The sequence below is a fragment of the Rhinoderma darwinii genome, assembly GCF_050947455.1.
Source record: "Rhinoderma darwinii isolate aRhiDar2 chromosome 5 unlocalized genomic scaffold, aRhiDar2.hap1 SUPER_5_unloc_46, whole genome shotgun sequence".
Lineage (NCBI taxonomy): Eukaryota > Metazoa > Chordata > Amphibia > Anura > Rhinodermatidae > Rhinoderma > Rhinoderma darwinii.
The window spans coordinates 142,425-167,167 of record NW_027461805.1 but is presented as its reverse complement, the minus strand read 5'-3'; the positions used below and the strand labels follow the sequence as shown (position 1 = coordinate 167,167).

Genomic DNA, 24,743 nt, shown 5'->3' with positions numbered 1-24,743 from the left:
CTGAACAGCAGTATCGGGCAGGCTCGGGCAACGCGCGGCCCGTTCGGGTTATCGCTTCTCGGCCTTTTGGCTAAGATCAAGTGTAGTATCTGTTCTTATCAGTTTAATATCTGATACGTCCCCTATCTGGGGACCATATATTAAATGGATTTTTAGAACAGGGAGATGGAAATAGAGCTTGCTCTGTCCACTCCACGCATTGACCTGGTATTGCAGTATTTCCAGGACCGGTGCACCCTTTCCTTATGTGTTGACTAAAAGCAGATTCCAAAAGTGTTTTTTGTCTTTGCTATTGTTTCTGTCTTTCTGAAGGGATCTCCCCTTTTAATCCCATTATTTCAACACCTGTTGGACAATGCATGAGTGATAATGAGCTCATTGATTAAATGCAATTAATGAATAGATTGCCACCTCTTGTTGTGTGTCGTCTGTGTTTCTGTGTTTCCGGCATTTCACATTGGAACACCTCATTCACCTTCCTTGTCTTCTCTCCGCCCTCCCTTTTAGGTAAGTTAAAGAGCTGCACCTGAGCCAGCCACTGATTGATTGATTGATTGATTGATTGATTGATTGATTGATTGATGCAGCACAACAGTCAAATAGTGGAGTGGAGTAGGGGAACAGCAAACAGCCAATAAAGCAGCCCGCCCGCTCGCCTGCCCGCCACAATGGACCTACCTGTGTACACTAGATGGATGTGATGGAATGTACTGTCGTCCCTACATTTCAAGAAGAAGTAAGAATTGCAGTTGCAACAAAGCCTTGCTTGCCTACAAAGAGAGCAGCAATTTGGATTTGTTACTATGTTACCTAGAAGAATAACAAACTGTGCAAGGATGGAGGTTGTAGGAGCAAGGAGAAGTTGTCTGTAAAGTTGGTGGATGCCTATTTTCCATTTTGCAGTCCCTTGTCTCCCTCTTGTGGCCTCCTGGAGGCAACTAGCTGTGCAAAAAAAAGACAGCCTGGCGGCCGGCTGTTGCAGTGTTGCCCTCTCAGGCAACACTGAGTGACTGACTGAGCCTCACCGTCTTATATAAAGTTCAGACGGAACTTTGCACGTGTCATAGTGGAGCCCTCAGGATTCCAGAGCCAGCTTTCTGACATCATAATGGGGCCTCAGAGATAAAAGCCTGGGCCCAGGCAGTGTTGGTCAGTGCTGCTCAGCAGGCAGCACTGGACTGGACTGGATTACAGCTGATACAAGGTGTGAAGGAACAAGGGGTGGCTGTGGGCATGCACTTGCTGCCGCTGCCAGTGTTTATCTGCATGGCAGCAGGGCATTTGGGCGTTGCCAGGAAGGCGTTTTTATGTAGATTCCTCCTCTTTCAGCACTGCATTGTGGTGCAAGCAAAAGAAGCAAATCCTGTCTGGCTTCCTCTCCGGCCTTTATTCACCTCCCGTGTAGCTGTGAGTGTGTGAGCCTGCAGGGCCCCATGGAATTGCCTAGAAGTAGGCTGAATCGCTGCAAGGGCTGAACAGCAGTATCGGGCAGGCTCGGGCAACGCGCGGCCCGTTCGGGTTATCGCTTCTCGGCCTTTTGGCTAAGATCAAGTGTAGTATCTGTTCTTATCAGTTTAATATCTGATACGTCCCCTATCTGGGGACCATATATTAAATGGATTTTTAGAACAGGGAGATGGAAATAGAGCTTGCTCTGTCCACTCCACGCATTGACCTGGTATTGCAGTATTTCCAGGACCGGTGCACCCTTTCCTTATGTGTTGACTAAAAGCAGATTCCAAAAGTGTTTTTTGTCTTTGCTATTGTTTCTGTCTTTCTGAAGGGATCTCCCCTTTTAATCCCATTATTTCAACACCTGTTGGACAATGCATGAGTGATAATGAGCTCATTGATTAAATGCAATTAATGAATAGATTGCCACCTCTTGTTGTGTGTCGTCTGTGTTTCTGTGTTTCCGGCATTTTACATTGGAACACCTCATTCACCTTCCTTGTCTTCTCTCCGCCCTCCCTTTTAGGTAAGTTAAAGAGCTGCACCTGAGCCAGCCACTGATTGATTGATTGATTGATTGATTGATTGATTGATTGATTGATTGATTGATTGATTGATTGATGCAGCACAACAGTCAAATAGTGGAGTGGAGTAGGGGAACAGCAAACAGCCAATAAAGCAGCCCGCCCGCTCGCCTGCCCGCCACAATGGACCTACCTGTGTACACTAGATGGATGTGATGGAATGTACTGTCGTCCCTACATTTCAAGAAGAAGTAAGAATTGCAGTTGCAACAAAGCCTTGCTTGCCTACAAAGAGAGCAGCAATTTGGATTTGTTACTATGTTACCTAGAAGAATAACAAACTGTGCAAGGATGGAGGTTGTAGGAGCAAGGAGAAGTTGTCTGTAAAGTTGGTGGATGCCTATTTTCCATTTTGCAGTCCCTTGTCTCCCTCTTGTGGCCTCCTGGAGGCAACTAGCTGTGCAAAAAAAAGACAGCCTGGCGGCCGGCTGTTGCAGTGTTGCCCTCTCAGGCAACACTGAGTGACTGACTGAGCCTCACCGTCTTATATAAAGTTCAGACGGAACTTTGCACGTGTCATAGTGGAGCCCTCAGGATTCCAGAGCCAGCTTTCTGACATCATAATGGGGCCTCAGAGATAAAAGCCTGGGCCCAGGCAGTGTTGGTCAGTGCTGCTCAGCAGGCAGCACTGGACTGGACTGGATTACAGCTGATACAAGGTGTGAAGGAACAAGGGGTGGCTGTGGGCATGCACTTGCTGCCGCTGCCAGTGTTTATCTGCATGGCAGCAGGGCATTTGGGCGTTGCCAGGAAGGCGTTTTTATGTAGATTCCTCCTCTTTCAGCACTGCATTGTGGTGCAAGCAAAAGAAGCAAATCCTGTCTGGCTTCCTCTCCGGCCTTTATTCACCTCCCGTGTAGCTGTGAGTATGTGAGCCTGCAGGGCCCCATGGAATTGCCTAGAAGTAGGCTGAATCGCTGCAAGGGCTGAACAGCAGTATCGGGCAGGCTCGGGCAACGCGCGGCCCGTTCGGGTTATCGCTTCTCGGCCTTTTGGCTAAGATCAAGTGTAGTATCTGTTCTTATCAGTTTAATATCTGATACGTCCCCTATCTGGGGACCATATATTAAATGGATTTTTAGAACAGGGAGATGGAAATAGAGCTTGCTCTGTCCACTCCACGCATTGACCTGGTATTGCAGTATTTCCAGGACCGGTGCACCCTTTCCTTATGTGTTGACTAAAAGCAGATTCCAAAAGTGTTTTTTGTCTTTGCTATTGTTTCTGTCTTTCTGAAGGGATCTCCCCTTTTAATCCCATTATTTCAACACCTGTTGGACAATGCATGAGTGATAATGAGCTCATTGATTAAATGCAATTAATGAATAGATTGCCACCTCTTGTTGTGTGTCGTCTGTGTTTCTGTGTTTCCGGCATTTCACATTGGAACACCTCATTCACCTTCCTTGTCTTCTCTCCGCCCTCCCTTTTAGGTAAGTTAAAGAGCTGCACCTGAGCCAGCCACTGATTGATTGATTGATTGATTGATTGATTGATTGATTGATTGATTGATTGATTGATTGATGCAGCACAACAGTCAAATAGTGGAGTGGAGTAGGGGAACAGCAAACAGCCAATAAAGCAGCCCGCCCGCTCGCCTGCCCGCCACAATGGACCTACCTGTGTACACTAGATGGATGTGATGGAATGTACTGTCGTCCCTACATTTCAAGAAGAAGTAAGAATTGCAGTTGCAACAAAGCCTTGCTTGCCTACAAAGAGAGCAGCAATTTGGATTTGTTACTATGTTACCTAGAAGAATAACAAACTGTGCAAGGATGGAGGTTGTAGGAGCAAGGAGAAGTTGTCTGTAAAGTTGGTGGATGCCTATTTTCCATTTTGCAGTCCCTTGTCTCCCTCTTGTGGCCTCCTGGAGGCAACTAGCTGTGCAAAAAAAAGACAGCCTGGCGGCCGGCTGTTGCAGTGTTGCCCTCTCAGGCAACACTGAGTGACTGACTGAGCCTCACCGTCTTATATAAAGTTCAGACGGAACTTTGCACGTGTCATAGTGGAGCCCTCAGGATTCCAGAGCCAGCTTTCTGACATCATAATGGGGCCTCAGAGATAAAAGCCTGGGCCCAGGCAGTGTTGGTCAGTGCTGCTCAGCAGGCAGCACTGGACTGGACTGGATTACAGCTGATACAAGGTGTGAAGGAACAAGGGGTGGCTGTGGGCATGCACTTGCTGCCGCTGCCAGTGTTTATCTGCATGGCAGCAGGGCATTTGGGCGTTGCCAGGAAGGCGTTTTTATGTAGATTCCTCCTCTTTCAGCACTGCATTGTGGTGCAAGCAAAAGAAGCAAATCCTGTCTGGCTTCCTCTCCGGCCTTTATTCACCTCCCGTGTAGCTGTGAGTGTGTGAGCCTGCAGGGCCCCATGGAATTGCCTAGAAGTAGGCTGAATCGCTGCAAGGGCTGAACAGCAGTATCGGGCAGGCTCGGGCAACGCGCGGCCCGTTCGGGTTATCGCTTCTCGGCCTTTTGGCTAAGATCAAGTGTAGTATCTGTTCTTATCAGTTTAATATCTGATACGTCCCCTATCTGGGGACCATATATTAAATGGATTTTTAGAACAGGGAGATGGAAATAGAGCTTGCTCTGTCCACTCCACGCATTGACCTGGTATTGCAGTATTTCCAGGACCGGTGCACCCTTTCCTTATGTGTTGACTAAAAGCAGATTCCAAAAGTGTTTTTTGTCTTTGCTATTGTTTCTGTCTTTCTGAAGGGATCTCCCCTTTTAATCCCATTATTTCAACACCTGTTGGACAATGCATGAGTGATAATGAGCTCATTGATTAAATGCAATTAATGAATAGATTGCCACCTCTTGTTGTGTGTCGTCTGTGTTTCTGTGTTTCCGGCATTTCACATTGGAACACCTCATTCACCTTCCTTGTCTTCTCTCCGCCCTCCCTTTTAGGTAAGTTAAAGAGCTGCACCTGAGCCAGCCACTGATTGATTGATTGATTGATTGATTGATTGATTGATTGATTGATTGATGCAGCACAACAGTCAAATAGTGGAGTGGAGTAGGGGAACAGCAAACAGCCAATAAAGCAGCCCGCCCGCTCGCCTGCCCGCCACAATGGACCTACCTGTGTACACTAGATGGATGTGATGGAATGTACTGTCGTCCCTACATTTCAAGAAGAAGTAAGAATTGCAGTTGCAACAAAGCCTTGCTTGCCTACAAAGAGAGCAGCAATTTGGATTTGTTACTATGTTACCTAGAAGAATAACAAACTGTGCAAGGATGGAGGTTGTAGGAGCAAGGAGAAGTTGTCTGTAAAGTTGGTGGATGCCTATTTTCCATTTTGCAGTCCCTTGTCTCCCTCTTGTGGCCTCCTGGAGGCAACTAGCTGTGCAAAAAAAAGACAGCCTGGCGGCCGGCTGTTGCAGTGTTGCCCTCTCAGGCAACACTGAGTGACTGACTGAGCCTCACCGTCTTATATAAAGTTCAGACGGAACTTTGCACGTGTCATAGTGGAGCCCTCAGGATTCCAGAGCCAGCTTTCTGACATCATAATGGGGCCTCAGAGATAAAAGCCTGGGCCCAGGCAGTGTTGGTCAGTGCTGCTCAGCAGGCAGCACTGGACTGGACTGGATTACAGCTGATACAAGGTGTGAAGGAACAAGGGGTGGCTGTGGGCATGCACTTGCTGCCGCTGCCAGTGTTTATCTGCATGGCAGCAGGGCATTTGGGCGTTGCCAGGAAGGCGTTTTTATGTAGATTCCTCCTCTTTCAGCACTGCATTGTGGTGCAAGCAAAAGAAGCAAATCCTGTCTGGCTTCCTCTCCGGCCTTTATTCACCTCCCGTGTAGCTGTGAGTGTGTGAGCCTGCAGGGCCCCATGGAATTGCCTAGAAGTAGGCTGAATCGCTGCAAGGGCTGAACAGCAGTATCGGGCAGGCTCGGGCAACGCGCGGCCCGTTCGGGTTATCGCTTCTCGGCCTTTTGGCTAAGATCAAGTGTAGTATCTGTTCTTATCAGTTTAATATCTGATACGTCCCCTATCTGGGGACCATATATTAAATGGATTTTTAGAACAGGGAGATGGAAATAGAGCTTGCTCTGTCCACTCCATGCATTGACCTGGTATTGCAGTATTTCCAGGACCGGTGCACCCTTTCCTTATGTGTTGACTAAAAGCAGATTCCAAAAGTGTTTTTTGTCTTTGCTATTGTTTCTGTCTTTCTGAAGGGATCTCCCCTTTTAATCCCATTATTTCAACACCTGTTGGACAATGCATGAGTGATAATGAGCTCATTGATTAAATGCAATTAATGAATAGATTGCCACCTCTTGTTGTGTGTCGTCTGTGTTTCTGTGTTTCCGGCATTTCACATTGGAACACCTCATTCACCTTCCTTGTCTTCTCTCCGCCCTCCCTTTTAGGTAAGTTAAAGAGCTGCACCTGAGCCAGCCACTGATTGATTGATTGATTGATTGATTGATTGATTGATTGATTGATTGATTGATGCAGCACAACAGTCAAATAGTGGAGTGGAGTAGGGGAACAGCAAACAGCCAATAAAGCAGCCCGCCCGCTCGCCTGCCCGCCACAATGGACCTACCTGTGTACACTAGATGGATGTGATGGAATGTACTGTCGTCCCTACATTTCAAGAAGATGTAAGAATTGGAGTTGCAACAAAGCCTTGCTTGCCTACAAAGAGAGCAGCAATTTGGATTTGTTACTATGTTACCTAGAAGAATAACAAACTGTGCAAGGATGGAGGTTGTAGGAGCAAGGAGAAGTTGTCTGTAAAGTTGGTGGATGCCTATTTTCCATTTTGCAGTCCCTTGTCTCCCTCTTGTGGCCTCCTGGAGGCAACTAGCTGTGCAAAAAAAAGACAGCCTGGCGGCCGGCTGTTGCAGTGTTGCCCTCTCAGGCAACACTGAGTGACTGACTGAGCCTCACCGTCTTATATAAAGTTCAGACGGAACTTTGCACGTGTCATAGTGGAGCCCTCAGGATTCCAGAGCCAGCTTTCTGACATCATAATGGGGCCTCAGAGATAAAAGCCTGGGCCCAGGCAGTGTTGGTCAGTGCTGCTCAGCAGGCAGCACTGGACTGGACTGGATTACAGCTGATACAAGGTGTGAAGGAACAAGGGGTGGCTGTGGGCATGCACTTGCTGCCGCTGCCAGTGTTTATCTGCATGGCAGCAGGGCATTTGGGCGTTGCCAGGAAGGCGTTTTTATGTAGATTCCTCCTCTTTCAGCACTGCATTGTGGTGCAAGCAAAAGAAGCAAATCCTGTCTGGCTTCCTCTCCGGCCTTTATTCACCTCCCGTGTAGCTGTGAGTGTGTGAGCCTGCAGGGCCCCATGGAATTGCCTAGAAGTAGGCTGAATCGCTGCAAGGGCTGAACAGCAGTATCGGGCAGGCTCGGGCAACGCGCGGCCCGTTCGGGTTATCGCTTCTCGGCCTTTTGGCTAAGATCAAGTGTAGTATCTGTTCTTATCAGTTTAATATCTGATACGTCCCCTATCTGGGGACCATATATTAAATGGATTTTTAGAACAGGGAGATGGAAATAGAGCTTGCTCTGTCCACTCCACGCATTGACCTGGTATTGCAGTATTTCCAGGACCGGTGCACCCTTTCCTTATGTGTTGACTAAAAGCAGATTCCAAAAGTGTTTTTTGTCTTTGCTATTGTTTCTGTCTTTCTGAAGGGATCTCCCCTTTTAATCCCATTATTTCAACACCTGTTGGACAATGCATGAGTGATAATGAGCTCATTGATTAAATGCAATTAATGAATAGATTGCCACCTCTTGTTGTGTGTCGTCTGTGTTTCTGTGTTTCCGGCATTTCACATTGGAACACCTCATTCACCTTCCTTGTCTTCTCTCCGCCCTCCCTTTTAGGTAAGTTAAAGAGCTGCACCTGAGCCAGCCACTGATTGATTGATTGATTGATTGATTGATTGATTGATTGATTGATTGATTGATTGATTGATTGATTGATGCAGCACAACAGTCAAATAGTGGAGTGGAGTAGGGGAACAGCAAACAGCCAATAAAGCAGCCCGCCCGCTCGCCTGCCCGCCACAATGGACCTACCTGTGTACACTAGATGGATGTGATGGAATGTACTGTCGTCCCTACATTTCAAGAAGAAGTAAGAATTGCAGTTGCAACAAAGCCTTGCTTGCCTACAAAGAGAGCAGCAATTTGGATTTGTTACTATGTTACCTAGAAGAATAACAAACTGTGCAAGGATGGAGGTTGTAGGAGCAAGGAGAAGTTGTCTGTAAAGTTGGTGGATGCCTATTTTCCATTTTGCAGTCCCTTGTCTCCCTCTTGTGGCCTCCTGGAGGCAACTAGCTGTGCAAAAAAAAGACAGCCTGGCGGCCGGCTGTTGCAGTGTTGCCCTCTCAGGCAACACTAAGTGACTGACTGAGCCTCACCGTCTTATATAAAGTTCAGACGGAACTTTGCACGTGTCATAGTGGAGCCCTCAGGATTCCAGAGCCAGCTTTCTGACATCATAATGGGGCCTCAGAGATAAAAGCCTGGGCCCAGGCAGTGTTGGTCAGTGCTGCTCAGCAGGCAGCACTGGACTGGACTGGATTACAGCTGATACAAGGTGTGAAGGAACAAGGGGTGGCTGTGGGCATGCACTTGCTGCCGCTGCCAGTGTTTATCTGCATGGCAGCAGGGCATTTGGGCGTTGCCAGGAAGGCGTTTTTATGTAGATTCCTCCTCTTTCAGCACTGCATTGTGGTGCAAGCAAAAGAAGCAAATCCTGTCTGGCTTCCTCTCCGGCCTTTATTCACCTCCCGTGTAGCTGTGAGTGTGTGAGCCTGCAGGGCCCCATGGAATTGCCTAGAAGTAGGCTGAATCGCTGCAAGGGCTGAACAGCAGTATCGGGCAGGCTCGGGCAACGCGCGGCCCGTTCGGGTTATCGCTTCTCGGCCTTTTGGCTAAGATCAAGTGTAGTATCTGTTCTTATCAGTTTAATATCTGATACGTCCCCTATCTGGGGACCATATATTAAATGGATTTTTAGAACAGGGAGATGGAAATAGAGCTTGCTCTGTCCACTCCACGCATTGACCTGGTATTGCAGTATTTCCAGGACCGGTGCACCCTTTCCTTATGTGTTGACTAAAAGCAGATTCCAAAAGTGTTTTTTGTCTTTGCTATTGTTTCTGTCTTTCTGAAGGGATCTCCCCTTTTAATCCCATTATTTCAACACCTGTTGGACAATGCATGAGTGATAATGAGCTCATTGATTAAATGCAATTAATGAATAGATTGCCACCTCTTGTTGTGTGTCGTCTGTGTTTCTGTGTTTCCGGCATTTCACATTGGAACACCTCATTCACCTTCCTTGTCTTCTCTCCGCCCTCCCTTTTAGGTAAGTTAAAGAGCTGCACCTGAGCCAGCCACTGATTGATTGATTGATTGATTGATTGATTGATTGATTGATTGATTGATTGATGCAGCACAACAGTCAAATAGTGGAGTGGAGTAGGGGAACAGCAAACAGCCAATAAAGCAGCCCGCCCGCTCGCCTGCCCGCCACAATGGACCTACCTGTGTACACTAGATGGATGTGATGGAATGTACTGTCGTCCCTACATTTCAAGAAGAAGTAAGAATTGCAGTTGCAACAAAGCCTTGCTTGCCTACAAAGAGAGCAGCAATTTGGATTTGTTACTATGTTACCTAGAAGAATAACAAACTGTGCAAGGATGGAGGTTGTAGGAGCAAGGAGAAGTTGTCTGTAAAGTTGGTGGATGCCTATTTTCCATTTTGCAGTCCCTTGTCTCCCTCTTGTGGCCTCCTGGAGGCAACTAGCTGTGCAAAAAAAAAGACAGCCTGGCGGCCGGCTGTTGCAGTGTTGCCCTCTCAGGCAACACTGAGTGACTGACTGAGCCTCACCGTCTTATATAAAGTTCAGACGGAACTTTGCACGTGTCATAGTGGAGCCCTCAGGATTCCAGAGCCAGCTTTCTGACATCATAATGGGGCCTCAGAGATAAAAGCCTGGGCCCAGGCAGTGTTGGTCAGTGCTGCTCAGCAGGCAGCACTGGACTGGACTGGATTACAGCTGATACAAGGTGTGAAGGAACAAGGGGTGGCTGTGGGCATGCACTTGCTGCCGCTGCCAGTGTTTATCTGCATGGCAGCAGGGCATTTGGGCGTTGCCAGGAAGGCGTTTTTATGTAGATTCCTCCTCTTTCAGCACTGCATTGTGGTGCAAGCAAAAGAAGCAAATCCTGTCTGGCTTCCTCTCCGGCCTTTATTCACCTCCCGTGTAGCTGTGAGTGTGTGAGCCTGCAGGGCCCCATGGAATTGCCTAGAAGTAGGCTGAATCGCTGCAAGGGCTGAACAGCAGTATCGGGCAGGCTCGGGCAACGCGCGGCCCGTTCGGGTTATCGCTTCTCGGCCTTTTGGCTAAGATCAAGTGTAGTATCTGTTCTTATCAGTTTAATATCTGATACGTCCCCTATCTGGGGACCATATATTAAATGGATTTTTAGAACAGGGAGATGGAAATAGAGCTTGCTCTGTCCACTCCACGCATTGACCTGGTATTGCAGTATTTCCAGGACCGGTGCACCCTTTCCTTATGTGTTGACTAAAAGCAGATTCCAAAAGTGTTTTTTGTCTTTGCTATTGTTTCTGTCTTTCTGAAGGGATCTCCCCTTTTAATCCCATTATTTCAACACCTGTTGGACAATGCATGAGTGATAATGAGCTCATTGATTAAATGCAATTAATGAATAGATTGCCACCTCTTGTTGTGTGTCGTCTGTGTTTCTGTGTTTCCGGCATTTCACATTGGAACACCTCATTCACCTTCCTTGTCTTCTCTCCGCCCTCCCTTTTAGGTAAGTTAAAGAGCTGCACCTGAGCCAGCCACTGATTGATTGATTGATTGATTGATTGATTGATTGATTGATTGATTGATTGATGCAGCACAACAGTCAAATAGTGGAGTGGAGTAGGGGAACAGCAAACAGCCAATAAAGCAGCCCGCCCGCTCGCCTGCCCGCCACAATGGACCTACCTGTGTACACTAGATGGATGTGATGGAATGTACTGTCGTCCCTACATTTCAAGAAGAAGTAAGAATTGCAGTTGCAACAAAGCCTTGCTTGCCTACAAAGAGAGCAGCAATTTGGATTTGTTACTATGTTACCTAGAAGAATAACAAACTGTGCAAGGATGGAGGTTGTAGGAGCAAGGAGAAGTTGTCTGTAAAGTTGGTGGATGCCTATTTTCCATTTTGCAGTCCCTTGTCTCCCTCTTGTGGCCTCCTGGAGGCAACTAGCTGTGCAAAAAAAAGACAGCCTGGCGGCCGGCTGTTGCAGTGTTGCCCTCTCAGGCAACACTGAGTGACTGACTGAGCCTCACCGTCTTATATAAAGTTCAGACGGAACTTTGCACGTGTCATAGTGGAGCCCTCAGGATTCCAGAGCCAGCTTTCTGACATCATAATGGGGCCTCAGAGATAAAAGCCTGGGCCCAGGCAGTGTTGGTCAGTGCTGCTCAGCAGGCAGCACTGGACTGGACTGGATTACAGCTGATACAAGGTGTGAAGGAACAAGGGGTGGCTGTGGGCATGCACTTGCTGCCGCTGCCAGTGTTTATCTGCATGGCAGCAGGGCATTTGGGCGTTGCCAGGAAGGCGTTTTTATGTAGATTCCTCCTCTTTCAGCACTGCATTGTGGTGCAAGCAAAAGAAGCAAATCCTGTCTGGCTTCCTCTCCGGCCTTTATTCACCTCCCGTGTAGCTGTGAGTGTGTGAGCCTGCAGGGCCCCATGGAATTGCCTAGAAGTAGGCTGAATCGCTGCAAGGGCTGAACAGCAGTATCGGGCAGGCTCGGGCAACGCGCGGCCCGTTCGGGTTATCGCTTCTCGGCCTTTTGGCTAAGATCAAGTGTAGTATCTGTTCTTATCAGTTTAATATCTGATACGTCCCCTATCTGGGGACCATATATTAAATGGATTTTTAGAACAGGGAGATGGAAATAGAGCTTGCTCTGTCCACTCCACGCATTGACCTGGTATTGCAGTATTTCCAGGACCGGTGCACCCTTTCCTTATGTGTTGACTAAAAGCAGATTCCAAAAGTGTTTTTTGTCTTTGCTATTGTTTCTGTCTTTCTGAAGGGATCTCCCCTTTTAATCCCATTATTTCAACACCTGTTGGACAATGCATGAGTGATAATGAGCTCATTGATTAAATGCAATTAATGAATAGATTGCCACCTCTTGTTGTGTGTCGTCTGTGTTTCTGTGTTTCCGGCATTTCACATTGGAACACCTCATTCACCTTCCTTGTCTTCTCTCCGCCCTCCCTTTTAGGTAAGTTAAAGAGCTGCACCTGAGCCAGCCACTGATTGATTGATTGATTGATTGATTGATTGATTGATTGATTGATTGATGCAGCACAACAGTCAAATAGTGGAGTGGAGTAGGGGAACAGCAAACAGCCAATAAAGCAGCCCGCCCGCTCGCCTGCCCGCCACAATGGACCTACCTGTGTACACTAGATGGATGTGATGGAATGTACTGTCGTCCCTACATTTCAAGAAGAAGTAAGAATTGCAGTTGCAACAAAGCCTTGCTTGCCTACAAAGAGAGCAGCAATTTGGATTTGTTACTATGTTACCTAGAAGAATAACAAACTGTGCAAGGATGGAGGTTGTAGGAGCAAGGAGAAGTTGTCTGTAAAGTTGGTGGATGCCTATTTTCCATTTTGCAGTCCCTTGTCTCCCTCTTGTGGCCTCCTGGAGGCAACTAGCTGTGCAAAAAAAAGACAGCCTGGCGGCCGGCTGTTGCAGTGTTGCCCTCTCAGGCAACACTGAGTGACTGACTGAGCCTCACCGTCTTATATAAAGTTCAGACGGAACTTTGCACGTGTCATAGTGGAGCCCTCAGGATTCCAGAGCCAGCTTTCTGACATCATAATGGGGCCTCAGAGATAAAAGCCTGGGCCCAGGCAGTGTTGGTCAGTGCTGCTCAGCAGGCAGCACTGGACTGGACTGGATTACAGCTGATACAAGGTGTGAAGGAACAAGGGGTGGCTGTGGGCATGCACTTGCTGCCGCTGCCAGTGTTTATCTGCATGGCAGCAGGGCATTTGGGCGTTGCCAGGAAGGCGTTTTTATGTAGATTCCTCCTCTTTCAGCACTGCATTGTGGTGCAAGCAAAAGAAGCAAATCCTGTCTGGCTTCCTCTCCGGCCTTTATTCACCTCCCGTGTAGCTGTGAGTGTGTGAGCCTGCAGGGCCCCATGGAATTGCCTAGAAGTAGGCTGAATCGCTGCAAGGGCTGAACAGCAGTATCGGGCAGGCTCGGGCAACGCGCGGCCCGTTCGGGTTATCGCTTCTCGGCCTTTTGGCTAAGATCAAGTGTAGTATCTGTTCTTATCAGTTTAATATCTGATACGTCCCCTATCTGGGGACCATATATTAAATGGATTTTTAGAACAGGGAGATGGAAATAGAGCTTGCTCTGTCCACTCCACGCATTGACCTGGTATTGCAGTATTTCCAGGACCGGTGCACCCTTTCCTTATGTGTTGACTAAAAGCAGATTCCAAAAGTGTTTTTTGTCTTTGCTATTGTTTCTGTCTTTCTGAAGGGATCTCCCCTTTTAATCCCATTATTTCAACACCTGTTGGACAATGCATGAGTGATAATGAGCTCATTGATTAAATGCAATTAATGAATAGATTGCCACCTCTTGTTGTGTGTCGTCTGTGTTTCTGTGTTTCCGGCATTTCACATTGGAACACCTCATTCACCTTCCTTGTCTTCTCTCCGCCCTCCCTTTTAGGTAAGTTAAAGAGCTGCACCTGAGCCAGCCACTGATTGATTGATTGATTGATTGATTGATTGATTGATTGATTGATTGATTGATTGATTGATGCAGCACAACAGTCAAATAGTGGAGTGGAGTAGGGGAACAGCAAACAGCCAATAAAGCAGCCCGCCCGCTCGCCTGCCCGCCACAATGGACCTACCTGTGTACACTAGATGGATGTGATGGAATGTACTGTCGTCCCTACATTTCAAGAAGAAGTAAGAATTGCAGTTGCAACAAAGCCTTGCTTGCCTACAAAGAGAGCAGCAATTTGGATTTGTTACTATGTTACCTAGAAGAATAACAAACTGTGCAAGGATGGAGGTTGTAGGAGCAAGGAGAAGTTGTCTGTAAAGTTGGTGGATGCCTATTTTCCATTTTGCAGTCCCTTGTCTCCCTCTTGTGGCCTCCTGGAGGCAACTAGCTGTGCAAAAAAAAGACAGCCTGGCGGCCGGCTGTTGCAGTGTTGCCCTCTCAGGCAACACTGAGTGACTGACTGAGCCTCACCGTCTTATATAAAGTTCAGACGGAACTTTGCACGTGTCATAGTGGAGCCCTCAGGATTCCAGAGCCAGCTTTCTGACATCATAATGGGGCCTCAGAGATAAAAGCCTGGGCCCAGGCAGTGTTGGTCAGTGCTGCTCAGCAGGCAGCACTGGACTGGACTGGATTACAGCTGATACAAGGTGTGAAGGAACAAGGGGTGGCTGTGGGCATGCACTTGCTGCCGCTGCCAGTGTTTATCTGCAAGCAGGGCATTTGGGCGTTGCCAGGAAGGCGTTTTTATGTAGATTCCTCCTCTTTCAGCACTGCATTGTGGTGCAAGCAAAAGAAGCAAATCCTGTCTGGCTTCCTCTCCGGCCTTTATTCACCTCCCGTGTAGCTGTGAGTGTGTGAGCCTGCAGGGCCCCATGGAATTGCCTAGAAGTAGGCTGAATCGCTGCAAGGGCTGAACAGCAGTATCGGGCAGGCTCGGGCAACGCGCGGCCCGTTCGGGTTATCGCTTCTCGGCCTTTTGGCTAAGATCAAGTGTAGTATCTGTTCTTATCAGTTTAATATCTGATACGTCCCCTATCTGGGGACCATATATTAAATGGATTTTTAGAACAGGGAGATGGAAATAGAGCTTGCTCTGTCCACTCCACGCATTGACCTGGTATTGCAGTATTTCCAGGACCGGTGCACCCTTTCCTTATGTGTTGACTAAAAGCAGATTCCAAAAGTGTTTTTTGTCTTTGCTATTGTTTCTGTCTTTCTGAAGGGATCTCCCCTTTTAATCCCATTATTTCAACACCTGTTGGACAATGCATGAGTGATAATGAGCTCATTGATTAAATGCAATTAATGAATAGATTGCCACCTCTTGTTGTGTGTCGTCTGTGTTTCTGTGTTTCCGGCATTTCACATTGGAACACCTCATTCACCTTCCTTGTCTTCTCTCCGCCCTCCCTTTTAGGTAAGTTAAAGAGCTGCACCTGAGCCAGCCACTGATTGATTGATTGATTGATTGATTGATTGATTGATTGATTGATTGATGCAGCACAACAGTCAAATAGTGGAGTGGAGTAGGGGAACAGCAAACAGCCAATAAAGCAGCCCGCCCGCTCGCCTGCCCGCCACAATGGACCTACCTGTGTACACTAGATGGATGTGATGGAATGTACTGTCGTCCCTACATTTCAAGAAGAAGTAAGAATTGCAGTTGCAACAAAGCCTTGCTTGCCTACAAAGAGAGCAGCAATTTGGATTTGTTACTATGTTACCTAGAAGAATAACAAACTGTGCAAGGATGGAGGTTGTAGGAGCAAGGAGAAGTTGTCTGTAAAGTTGGTGGATGCCTATTTTCCATTTTGCAGTCCCTTGTCTCCCTCTTGTGGCCTCCTGGAGGCAACTAGCTGTGCAAAAAAAAGACAGCCTGGCGGCCGGCTGTTGCAGTGTTGCCCTCTCAGGCAACACTGAGTGACTGACTGAGCCTCACCGTCTTATATAAAGTTCAGACGGAACTTTGCACGTGTCATAGTGGAGCCCTCAGGATTCCAGAGCCAGCTTTCTGACATCATAATGGGGCCTCAGAGATAAAAGCCTGGGCCCAGGCAGTGTTGGTCAGTGCTGCTCAGCAGGCAGCACTGGACTGGACTGGATTACAGCTGATACAAGGTGTGAAGGAACAAGGGGTGGCTGTGGGCATGCACTTGCTGCCGCTGCCAGTGTTTATCTGCATGGCAGCAGGGCATTTGGGCGTTGCCAGGAAGGCGTTTTTATGTAGATTCCTCCTCTTTCAGCACTGCATTGTGGTGCAAGCAAAAGAAGCAAATCCTGTCTGGCTTCCTCTCCGGCCTTTATTCACCTCCCGTGTAGCTGTGAGTGTGTGAGCCTGCAGGGCCCCATGGAATTGCCTAGAAGTAGGCTGAATCGCTGCAAGGGCTGAACAGCAGTATCGGGCAGGCTCGGGCAACGCGCGGCCCGTTCGGGTTATCGCTTCTCGGCCTTTTGGCTAAGATCAAGTGTAGTATCTGTTCTTATCAGTTTAATATCTGATACGTCCCCTATCTGGGGACCATATATTAAATGGATTTTTAGAACAGGGAGATGGAAATAGAGCTTGCTCTGTCCACTCCACGCATTGACCTGGTATTGCAGTATTTCCAGGACCGGTGCACCCTTTCCTTATGTGTTGACTAAAAGCAGATTCCAAAAGTGTTTTTTGTCTTTGCTATTGTTTCTGTCTTTCTGAAGGGATCTCCCCTTTTAATCCCATTATTTCAACACCTGTTGGACAATGCATGAGTGATAATGAGCTCATTGATTAAATGCAATTAATGAATAGATTGCCACCTCTTGTTGTGTGTCGTCTGTGTTTCTGTGTTTCCGGCATTTCACATTGGAACACCTCATTCACCTTCCTTGTCTTCTCTCCGCCCTCCCTTTTAGGTAAGTTAAAGAGCTGCACCTGAGCCAGCCACTGATTGATTGATTGATTGATTGATTGATTGATTGATTGATTGATGCAGCACAACAGTCAAATAGTGGAGTGGAGTAGGGGAACAGCAAACAGCCAATAAAGCAGCTCGCCTGCCCGCCACAATGGACCTACCTGTGTACACTAGATGGATGTGATGGAATGTACTGTCGTCCCTACATTTCAAGAAGAAGTAAGAATTGCAGTTGCAACAAAGCCTTGCTTGCCTACAAAGAGAGCAGCAATTTGGATTTGTTACTATGTTACCTAGAAGAATAACAAACTGTGCAAGGATGGAGGTTGTAGGAGCAAGGAGAAGTTGTCTGTAAAGTTGGTGGATGCCTATTTTCCATTTTGCAGTCCCTTGTCTCCCTCTTGTGGCCTCCTGGAGGCAACTAGCTGTGCAAAAAAAAGACAGCCTGGCGGCCGGCTGTTGCAGTGTTGCCCTCTCAGGCAACACTGAGTGACTGACTGAGCCTCACCGTCTTATATAAAGTTCAGACGGAACTTTGCACGTGTCATAGTGGAGCCCTCAGGATTCCAGAGCCAGCTTTCTGACATCATAATGGGGCCTCAGAGATAAAAGCCTGGGCCCAGGCAGTGTTGGTCAGTGCTGCTCAGCAGGCAGCACTGGACTGGACTGGATTACAGCTGATACAAGGTGTGAAGGAACAAGGGGTGGCTGTGGGCATGCACTTGCTGCCGCTGCCAGTGTTTATCTGCATGGCAGCAGGGCATTTGGGCGTTGCCAGGAAGGCGTTTTTATGTAGATTCCTCCTCTTTCAGCACTGCATTGTGGTGCAAGCAAAAGAAGCAAATCCTGTCTGGCTTCCTCTCTGGCCTTTATTCACCTCCCGTGTAGCTGTGAGTGTGTGAGCCTGCAGGGCCCCATGGAATTGCCTAGAAGTAGGCTGAATCGCTGCAAGGGCTGAACAGCAGTATCGGGCAGGCTCGGGCAACGCGCGGCCCGTTCGGGTTATCGCTTCTCGGCCTTTTGGCTAAGATCAAGTGTAGTATCTGTTCTTATCAGTTTAATATCTGATACGTCCCCTATCTGGGGACCATATATTAAATGGATTTTTAGAACAGGGAGATGGAAATAGAGCTTGCTCTGTCCACTCCACGCATTGACCTGGTATTGCAGTATTTCCAGGACCGGTGCACCCTTTCCTTATGTGTTGACTAAAAGCAGATTCCAAAAGTGTTTTTTGTCTTTGCTATTGTTTCTGTCTTTCTGAAGGGATCTCCCCTTTTAATCCCATTATTTCAACACCTGTTGGACAATGCATGAGTGATAATGAGCTCATTGATTAAATGCAATTAATGAATAGATTGCCACCTCTTGTTGTGTGTCGTCTGTGTTTCTGTGTTTCCGGCATTTCACATTGGAACACCTCATTCACCTTCCTTGTCTTCTCTCCGCCCTCCCTTTTAGGTAAGTTAAAGAGCTGCACCTGAGCCAGCCACTGATTGATTGATTGATTGATTGATTGATTGATTGATTGATTGATTGATTGATTGATTGATGCAGCACAACAGTCAAATAGTGGAGTGGAGTAGGGGAACAGCAAACAGCCAATAAAGCAGCCCGCCCGCTCGCCTGCCCGCCACAATGGACCTACCTGTGTACACTAGATGGATGTGATGGAATGTACTGTCGTCCCTACATTTCAAGAAGAAGTAAGAATTGCAGTTGCAACAAAGCCTTGCTTGCCTACAAAGAGAGCAGCAATTTGGATTTGTTACTATGTTACCTAGAAGAATAACAAACTGTGCAAGGATGGAGGTTGTAGGAGCAAGGAGAAGTTGTCTGTAAAGTTGGTGGATGCCTATTTTCCATTTTGCAGTCCCTTGTCTCCCTCTTGTGGCCTCCTGGAGGCAACTAGCTGTGCAAAAAAAAGACAGCCTGGCGGCCGGCTGTTGCAGTGTTGCCCTCTCAGGCAACACTGAGTGACTGACTGAGCCTCACCGTCTTATATAAAGTTCAGACGGAACTTTGCACGTGTCATAGTGGAGCCCTCAGGATTCCAGAGCCAGCTTTCTGACATCATAATGGGGCCTCAGAGATAAAAGCCTGGGCCCAGGCAGTGTTGGTCAGTGCTGCTCAGCAGGCAGCACTGGACTGGACTGGATTACAGCTGATACAAGGTGTGAAGGAACAAGGGGTGGCTGTGGGCATGCACTTGCTGCCGCTGCCAGTGTTTATCTGCATGGCAGCAGGGCATTTGGGCATTGCCAGGAAGGCGTTTTTATGTAGATTCCTCCTCTTTCAGCACTGCATTGTGGTGCAAGCAAAAGAAGCAAATCCTGTCTGGCTTCCTCTCCGGCCTTTATTCACCTCCCGTGTAGCTGTGAGTGTGTGAGCCTGCAGGGCCCCATGGAATTGCCTAGAAGTAGGCTGAATCGCTGCAAGGGCTGAACAGCAGTATCGGGCAGGCTCGGGCAACGCGCGGCCCGTTCGGGTTATCGCTTCTCGGCCTTTTGGCTAAGATCAAGTGTAGTATCTGTTCTTATCAGTTTAATATCTGATACGTCCCCTATCTGGGGACCATATATTAAATGGATTTTTAGAACAGGGAGATGGAAATAGAGCTTGCTCTGTCCACTCCACGCATTGACCTGGTATTGCAGTATTTCCAGGACCGGTGCACCCTTTCCTTATGTGTTGACTAAAAGCAGATTCGAAAAGTGTTTTTTGTCTTTGCTATTGTTTCTGTCTTTCTGAAGGGATCTCCCCTTTTAATCCCATTATTTCAACACCTGTTGGACAATGCATGAGTGATAATGAGCTCATTGATTAAATGCAATTAATGAATAGATTGCCACCTCTTGTTGTGTGTCGTCTGTGTTTCTGTGTTTCCGGCATTTCACATTGGAACACCTCATTCACCTTCCTTGTCTTCTCTCCGCCCTCCCTTTTAGGTAAGTTAAAGAGCTGCACCTGAGCCAGCCACTGATTGATTGATTGATTGATTGATTGATTGATTGATTGATTGATTGATTGATTGATTGATGCAGCACAACAGTCAAATAGTGGAGTGGAGTAGGGGAACAGCAAACAGCCAATAAAGCAGCCCGCCCGCTCGCCTGCCCGCCACAATGGACCTACCTGTGTACACTAGATGGATGTGATGGAATGTACTGTCGTCCCTACATTTCAAGAAGAAGTAAGAATTGCAGTTGCAACAAAGCCTTGCTTGCCTACAAAGAGAGCAGCAATTTGGATTTGTTACTATGTTACCTAGAAGAATAACAAACTGTGCAAGGATGGAGGTTGTAGGAGCAAGGAGAAGTTGTCTGTAAAGTTGGTGGATGCCTATTTTCCATTTTGCAGTCCCTTGTCTCCCTCTTGTGGCCTCCTGGAGGCAACTAGCTGTGCAAAAAAAAGACAGCCTGGCGGCCGGCTGTTGCAGTGTTGCCCTCTCAGGCAACACTGAGTGACTGACTGAGCCTCACCGTCTTATATAAAGTTCAGACGGAACTTTGCACGTGTCATAGTGGAGCCCTCAGGATTCCAGAGCCAGCTTTCTGACATCATAATGGGGCCTCAGAGATAAAAGCCTGGGCCCAGGCAGTGTTGGTCAGTGCTGCTCAGCAGGCAGCACTGGACTGGACTGGATTACAGCTGATACAAGGTGTGAAGGAACAAGGGGTGGCTGTGGGCATGCACTTGCTGCCGCTGCCAGTGTTTATCTGCATGGCAGCAGGGCATTTGGGCGTTGCCAGGAAGGCGTTTTTATGTAGATTCCTCCTCTTTCAGCACTGCATTGTGGTGCAAGCAAAAGAAGCAAATCCTGTCTGGCTTCCTCTCCGGCCTTTATTCACCTCCCGTGTAGCTGTGAGTGTGTGAGCCTGCAGGGCCCCATGGAATTGCCTAGAAGTAGGCTGAATCGCTGCAAGGGCTGAACAGCAGTATCGGGCAGGCTCGGGCAACGCGCGGCCCGTTCGGGTTATCGCTTCTCGGCCTTTTGGCTAAGATCAAGTGTAGTATCTGTTCTTATCAGTTTAATATCTGATACGTCCCCTATCTGGGGACCATATATTAAATGGATTTTTAGAACAGGGAGATGGAAATAGAGCTTGCTCTGTCCACTCCACGCATTGACCTGGTATTGCAGTATTTCCAGGACCGGTGCACCCTTTCCTTATGTGTTGACTAAAAGCAGATTCCAAAAGTGTTTTTTGTCTTTGCTATTGTTTCTGTCTTTCTGAAGGGATCTCCCCTTTTAATCCCATTATTTCAACACCTGTTGGACAATGCATGAGTGATAATGAGCTCATTGATTAAATGCAATTAATGAATAGATTGCCACCTCTTGTTGTGTGTCGTCTGTGTTTCTGTGTTTCCGGCATTTCACATTGGAACACCTCATTCACCTTCCTTGTCTTCTCTCCGCCCTCCCTTTTAGGTAAGTTAAAGAGCTGCACCTGAGCCAGCCACTGATTGATTGATTGATTGATTGATTGATTGATTGATTGATTGATTGATTGATTGATTGATTGATTGATGCAGCACAACAGTCAAATAGTGGAGTGGAGTAGGGGAACAGCAAACAGCCAATAAAGCAGCCCGCCCGCTCGCCTGCCCGCCACAATGGACCTACCTGTGTACACTAGATGGATGTGATGGAATGTACTGTCGTCCCTACATTTCAAGAAGAAGTAAGAATTGCAGTTGCAACAAAGCCTTGCTTGCCTACAAAGAGAGCAGCAATTTGGATTTGTTACTATGTTACCTAGAAGAATAACAAACTGTGCAAGGATGGAGGTTGTAGGAGCAAGGAGAAGTTGTCTGTAAAGTTGGTGGATGCCTATTTTCCATTTTGCAGTCCCTTGTCTCCCTCTTGTGGCCTCCTGGAGGCAACTAGCTGTGCAAAAAAAAGACAGCCTGGCGGCCGGCTGTTGCAGTGTTGCCCTCTCAGGCAACACTGAGTGACTGACTGAGCCTCACCGTCTTATATAAAGTTCAGACGGAACTTTGCACGTGTCATAGTGGAGCCCTCAGGATTCCAGAGCCAGCTTTCTGACATCATAATGGGGCCTCAGAGATAAAAGCCTGGGCCCAGGCAGTGTTGGTCAGTGCTGCTCAGCAGGCAGCACTGGACTGGACTGGATTACAGCTGATACAAGGTGTGAAGGAACAAGGGGTGGCTGTGGGCATGCACTTGCTGCCGCTGCCAGTGTTTATCTGCATGGCAGCAGGGCATTTGGGCGTTGCCAGGAAGGCGTTTTTATGTAGATTCCTCCTCTTTCAGCACTGCATTGTGGTGCAAGCAAAAGAAGCAAATCCTGTCTGGCTTCCTCTCCGGCCTTTATTCACCTCCCGTGTAGCTGTGAGTGTGTGAGCCTGCAGGGCCCCATGGAATTGCCTAGAAGTAGGCTGAATCGCTGCAAGGGCTGAACAGCAGTATCGGGCAGGCTCGGGCAACGCGCGGCCCGTTCGGGTTATCGCTTCTCGGCCTTTTGGCTAAGATCAAGTGTAGTATCTGTTCTTATCAGTTTAATATCTGATACGTCCCCTATCTGGGGACCATATATTAAATGGATTTTTAGAACAGGGAGATGGAAATAGAGCTTGCTCTGTCCACTCCACGCATTGACCTGGTATTGCAGTATTTCCAGGACCGGTGCACCCTTTCCTTATGTGTTGACTAAAAGCAGATTCCAAAAGTGTTTTTTGTCTTTGCTATTGTTTCTGTCTTTCTGAAGGGATCTCCCCTTTTAATCCCATTATTTCAACACCTGTTGGACAATGCATGAGTGATAATGAGCTCATTGATTAAATGCAATTAATGAATAGATTGCCACCTCTTGTTGTGTGTCGTCTGTGTTTCTGTGTTTCCGGCATTTCACATTGGAACACCTCATTCACCTTCCTTGTCTTCTCTCCACCCTCCCTTTTAGGTAAGTTAAAGAGCTGCACCTGAGCCAGCCACTGATTGATTGATTGATTGATTGATTGATTGATTGATTGATTGATTGATTGATTGCAGCACAACAGTCAAATAGTGGAGTGGAGTAGGGGAACAGCAAACAGCCAATAAAGCAGCCCGCCCGCTCGCCTGCCCGCCACAATGGACCTACCTGTGTACACTAGATGGATGTGATGGAATGTACTGTCGTCCCTACATTTCAAGAAGAAGTAAGAATTGCAGTTGCAACAAAGCCTTGCTTGCCTACAAAGAGAGCAGCAATTTGGATTTGTTACTATGTTACCTAGAAGAATAACAAACTGTGCAAGGATGGAGGTTGTAGGAGCAAGGAGAAGTTGTCTGTAAAGTTGGTGGATGCCTATTTTCCATTTTGCAGTCCCTTGTCTCCCTCTTGTGGCCTCCTGGAGGCAACTAGCTGTGCAAAAAAAAGACAGCCTGGCGGCCGGCTGTTGCAGTGTTGCCCTCTCAGGCAACACTGAGTGACTGACTGAGCCTCACCGTCTTATATAAAGTTCAGACGGAACTTTGCACGTGTCATAGTGGAGCCCTCAGGATTCCAGAGCCAGCTTTCTGACATCATAATGGGGCCTCAGAGATAAAAGCCTGGGCCCAGGCAGTGTTGGTCAGTGCTGCTCAGCAGGCAGCACTGGACTGGACTGGATTACAGCTGATACAAGGTGTGAAGGAACAAGGGGTGGCTGTGGGCATGCACTTGCTGCCGCTGCCAGTGTTTATCTGCATGGCAGCAGGGCATTTGGGCGTTGCCAGGAAGGCGTTTTTATGTAGATTCCTCCTCTTTCAGCACTGCATTGTGGTGCAAGCAAAAGAAGCAAATCCTGTCTGGCTTCCTCTCCGGCCTTTATTCACCTCCCGTGTAGCTGTGAGTGTGTGAGCCTGCAGGGCCCCATGGAATTGCCTAGAAGTAGGCTGAATCGCTGCAAGGGCTGAACAGCAGTATCGGGCAGGCTCGGGCAACGCGCGGCCCGTTCGGGTTATCGCTTCTCGGCCTTTTGGCTAAGATCAAGTGTAGTATCTGTTCTTATCAGTTTAATATCTGATACGTCCCCTATCTGGGGACCATATATTAAATGGATTTTTAGAACAGGGAGATGGAAATAGAGCTTGCTCTGTCCACTCCACGCATTGACCTGGTATTGCAGTATTTCCAGGACCGGTGCACCCTTTCCTTATGTGTTGACTAAAAGCAGATTCCAAAAGTGTTTTTTGTCTTTGCTATTGTTTCTGTCTTTCTGAAGGGATCTCCCCTTTTAATCCCATTATTTCAACACCTGTTGGACAATGCATGAGTGATAATGAGCTCATTGATTAAATGCAATTAATGAATAGATTGCCGATTGCCACCTCTTGTTGTGTGTCGTCTGTGTTTCTGTGTTTCCGGCATTTCACATTGGAACACCTCATTCACCTTCCTTGTCTTCTCTCCGCCCTCCCTTTTAGGTAAGTTAAAGAGCTGCACCTGAGCCAGCCACTGATTGATTGATTGATTGATTGATTGATTGATTGATTGATTGATTGATTGATTGATGCAGCACAACAGTCAAATAGTGGAGTGGAGTAGGGGAACAGCAAACAGCCAATAAAGCAGCCCGCCCGCTCGCCTGCCCGCCACAATGGACCTACCTGTGTACACTAGATGGATGTGATGGAATGTACTGTCGTCCCTACATTTCAAGAAGAAGTAAGAATTGCAGTTGCAACAAAGCCTTGCTTGCCTACAAAGAGAGCAGCAATTTGGATTTGTTACTATGTTACCTAGAAGAATAACAAACTGTGCAAGGATGGAGGTTGTAGGAGCAAGGAGAAGTTGTCTGTAAAGTTGGTGGATGCCTATTTTCCATTTTGCAGTCCCTTGTCTCCCTCTTGTGGCCTCCTGGAGGCAACTAGCTGTGCAAAAAAAAGACAGCCTGGCGGCCGGCTGTTGCAGTGTTGCCCTCTCAGGCAACACTGAGTGACTGACTGAGCCT

General features: G+C 47.6%; 17 non-coding genes across 17 annotated transcripts; all 17 read left to right on the top strand.

The window, feature by feature from the left end:
- The first annotated feature begins 50 nt into the window (after window positions 1-50).
- On the top strand, window positions 51-241 carry LOC142694544 (U2 spliceosomal RNA). Its single transcript, XR_012862744.1, has one exon. It is a non-coding gene; the product is annotated as a U2 spliceosomal RNA (small nuclear RNA).
- Window positions 242-1,521: 1,280 nt separating this feature from the next.
- On the top strand, window positions 1,522-1,712 carry LOC142694543 (U2 spliceosomal RNA). The gene has a single exon (XR_012862743.1). It is a non-coding gene; the product is annotated as a U2 spliceosomal RNA (small nuclear RNA).
- A 1,300-nt stretch (window positions 1,713-3,012) lies between these two features.
- Window positions 3,013-3,203, top strand: LOC142694542 (U2 spliceosomal RNA). The gene has a single exon (XR_012862742.1). It is a non-coding gene; the product is annotated as a U2 spliceosomal RNA (small nuclear RNA).
- Window positions 3,204-4,499: 1,296 nt separating this feature from the next.
- Window positions 4,500-4,690, top strand: LOC142694538 (U2 spliceosomal RNA). Its single transcript, XR_012862740.1, has one exon. It is a non-coding gene; the product is annotated as a U2 spliceosomal RNA (small nuclear RNA).
- A 1,284-nt stretch (window positions 4,691-5,974) lies between these two features.
- LOC142694942 (U2 spliceosomal RNA) lies at window positions 5,975-6,165 on the top strand. The gene has a single exon (XR_012863105.1). It is a non-coding gene; the product is annotated as a U2 spliceosomal RNA (small nuclear RNA).
- A 1,288-nt stretch (window positions 6,166-7,453) lies between these two features.
- On the top strand, window positions 7,454-7,644 carry LOC142694537 (U2 spliceosomal RNA). The gene has a single exon (XR_012862739.1). It is a non-coding gene; the product is annotated as a U2 spliceosomal RNA (small nuclear RNA).
- Window positions 7,645-8,948: 1,304 nt separating this feature from the next.
- Window positions 8,949-9,139, top strand: LOC142694536 (U2 spliceosomal RNA). The gene has a single exon (XR_012862738.1). It is a non-coding gene; the product is annotated as a U2 spliceosomal RNA (small nuclear RNA).
- Window positions 9,140-10,428: 1,289 nt separating this feature from the next.
- Window positions 10,429-10,619, top strand: LOC142694535 (U2 spliceosomal RNA). Its single transcript, XR_012862737.1, has one exon. It is a non-coding gene; the product is annotated as a U2 spliceosomal RNA (small nuclear RNA).
- Window positions 10,620-11,907: 1,288 nt separating this feature from the next.
- Window positions 11,908-12,098, top strand: LOC142694534 (U2 spliceosomal RNA). The gene has a single exon (XR_012862736.1). It is a non-coding gene; the product is annotated as a U2 spliceosomal RNA (small nuclear RNA).
- A 1,284-nt stretch (window positions 12,099-13,382) lies between these two features.
- Window positions 13,383-13,573, top strand: LOC142694533 (U2 spliceosomal RNA). Its single transcript, XR_012862735.1, has one exon. It is a non-coding gene; the product is annotated as a U2 spliceosomal RNA (small nuclear RNA).
- Window positions 13,574-14,865: 1,292 nt separating this feature from the next.
- LOC142694532 (U2 spliceosomal RNA) lies at window positions 14,866-15,056 on the top strand. Its single transcript, XR_012862734.1, has one exon. It is a non-coding gene; the product is annotated as a U2 spliceosomal RNA (small nuclear RNA).
- A 1,284-nt stretch (window positions 15,057-16,340) lies between these two features.
- On the top strand, window positions 16,341-16,531 carry LOC142694531 (U2 spliceosomal RNA). The gene has a single exon (XR_012862733.1). It is a non-coding gene; the product is annotated as a U2 spliceosomal RNA (small nuclear RNA).
- A 1,272-nt stretch (window positions 16,532-17,803) lies between these two features.
- Window positions 17,804-17,994, top strand: LOC142694530 (U2 spliceosomal RNA). Its single transcript, XR_012862732.1, has one exon. It is a non-coding gene; the product is annotated as a U2 spliceosomal RNA (small nuclear RNA).
- Window positions 17,995-19,290: 1,296 nt separating this feature from the next.
- Window positions 19,291-19,481, top strand: LOC142694528 (U2 spliceosomal RNA). The gene has a single exon (XR_012862731.1). It is a non-coding gene; the product is annotated as a U2 spliceosomal RNA (small nuclear RNA).
- Window positions 19,482-20,777: 1,296 nt separating this feature from the next.
- LOC142694526 (U2 spliceosomal RNA) lies at window positions 20,778-20,968 on the top strand. The gene has a single exon (XR_012862729.1). It is a non-coding gene; the product is annotated as a U2 spliceosomal RNA (small nuclear RNA).
- Window positions 20,969-22,272: 1,304 nt separating this feature from the next.
- Window positions 22,273-22,463, top strand: LOC142694525 (U2 spliceosomal RNA). Its single transcript, XR_012862728.1, has one exon. It is a non-coding gene; the product is annotated as a U2 spliceosomal RNA (small nuclear RNA).
- A 1,289-nt stretch (window positions 22,464-23,752) lies between these two features.
- On the top strand, window positions 23,753-23,943 carry LOC142694524 (U2 spliceosomal RNA). Its single transcript, XR_012862727.1, has one exon. It is a non-coding gene; the product is annotated as a U2 spliceosomal RNA (small nuclear RNA).
- Window positions 23,944-24,743: the final 800 nt, after the last annotated feature.